Source organism: Colobus angolensis, unplaced genomic scaffold, assembly GCF_000951035.1.
Source record: "Colobus angolensis palliatus isolate OR3802 unplaced genomic scaffold, Cang.pa_1.0 Scaffold132, whole genome shotgun sequence".
Classification (NCBI taxonomy): Eukaryota; Metazoa; Chordata; class Mammalia; order Primates; family Cercopithecidae; genus Colobus; species Colobus angolensis.
The window spans coordinates 6,416,887-6,418,897 of record NW_012114400.1 but is presented as its reverse complement, the minus strand read 5'-3'; positions in this window follow the sequence as shown (position 1 = coordinate 6,418,897).

Sequence of the window (2,011 nt, the reverse complement as noted above, 5' to 3'; positions counted from 1 at the left end):
CAGTAGTTTCCAAGGTTAAATTGGCAGTCCAGAAACACCAGCATCCTCTTGGATCTTGTAAGACATTAAAATTCTTGTGCCCATCCCCAAACCTACTGAATCAAAAACCCTGGGGACAAGGTTCAGCAGTCTATGTATTAACAGTAATCCCTGATGATTCTCATATATGCTTAACTTTGGGAAGGATCTCACTAGAACTCTACAATTACATAATCAGGCAAAGCCAAGTGAGAATCTCAAAGATTTATGGATTTTATGGCTTTAACAGGTAAGAAAATGAAAAGAAAGGTTTTTTCACCAAGAGCAAGGATGTTTTTGAGTTATGAGAGAAGTCTTAAAATATCTAAAAATCTAAAGAAACATAAATCTAATCAAATAATACAGCAGTCAGGGTTAAGAGAAGAAAAAACAGTATACATATATGACACACAGAGACGTAGCTATATGGCCACTTCTTTCTTTAAATTATTGATTATCTGTTATAGACTATAAATTTGGCTAATAAATCCTATCATTGCTACAAAAGCAGAATTTAATCTTCATCGCGGTTATCAAAAATAGTCTTCAAGAAAGTTATGCAAATTTAGAAAGTAATTCCCCAAAATACATGGGAAATGTTCCTCAAATTGTTTATGGTCATAAAAATGATCTGTGCAGTGGCTAAACATATTTTATCCAGAAGAAAATTTAGACTTACATATACTACTACTTAAGAGAATGAAAGTTAAAACTTTTTTTGTTAAATAATCTGTGCAAATATGGAATTTTATGTGCATACCATATTTATGATATTATTGCTGTCACGGGATTCATTTCCCAGAAAACAGACTGAGGCGTAATCTTAGGGGATTACGCAGCATGGACTGCATTATTTAGGAAACAGAAATAAAGGAAAATAAGAGTGAGATAAACAAAAAATATTATATAGAGTTATACAGAACTACCATAGCTCCAACCAGTCTATCTGGCAATTGGAAGGGAAAATAATTTATCCACAGACTCCTGTATCTCATTGCCCAAAGTCTACTCCACCAGTCATGAACTCCACTGAGGCTTTGTTTGTAGGTTCTAGAGGGTATTCTTGGTATCTGCTGCTGCAGCCCAAGGAGAGCCTGCAGACAGATGGCAAGAGGCGGGGGACTGTATTCTCAGAGGAGGAACTGAGGGGAGCCTGAGCACCTCCAGTAGTGGGCTCTTCAATCTGGCAATGCAGTGACTAGGTTTCAGTGTCATGGGAACAGCACAAACTGTTGCTGAAGCTGCTCAGGCTAGAAAGCAAAACAAGCATGCAAATCTGAGCTGATGCAAAAACCGAGCACACAGGCCTATTACACTAATTGAATAAGTCTTATTATTAAAAACATGGGAGCTAGGCTTTAGGCTTACTCAAAGTAACAGTGAATATTAACAGTGAATGTTAAAACTTGCAAGATTCATAAAAGCATATGATTTGTATGTTTAATTAAAGACCTTGAGGTTTTAAATTTGTAAGTTTTATTAATTTTGAAAAAAAAGATTAAGTTTTGTCTTTACCAATACAAAAACACGTTCTGCTCTTTTATTTGAGAGAAAAAAAGGGAAATAAATCTCTCTTTGATATAACTTCTTTCTTCAACTCCCACGCAATCTCTTTGCTCCCTGCTATGGTTTGAGTGTGTCTCCTCTAAAACTCATGTTGAAATTTTACCCCCAGTCTGGCAGGGATGGAAGGTAGGGTGTAGTGGGGGAGGTGTTGGGATTATGAGGGCACTGCCCTTCTTAATAGATTAATGCCATGTCACAGGTGGAAGTGAGTTTTCCTTCTTACCGGAATGCATTTGTTCCTGTGACAGCAGGTTATTACAAGCAAGTTTTCTGCTCCTGTTTTGAACTTTTTCCATGTGGCTGGTTCCCCTTCCATTTCTCTGTCATATGTTGGCACAAGAGAAGGCCTCACCACCAACTGCCAAATGCTGCCACCCAATCTGGAACTTCCCAGACTTCAGAACCATGAGCTAAATACACTTCTGTT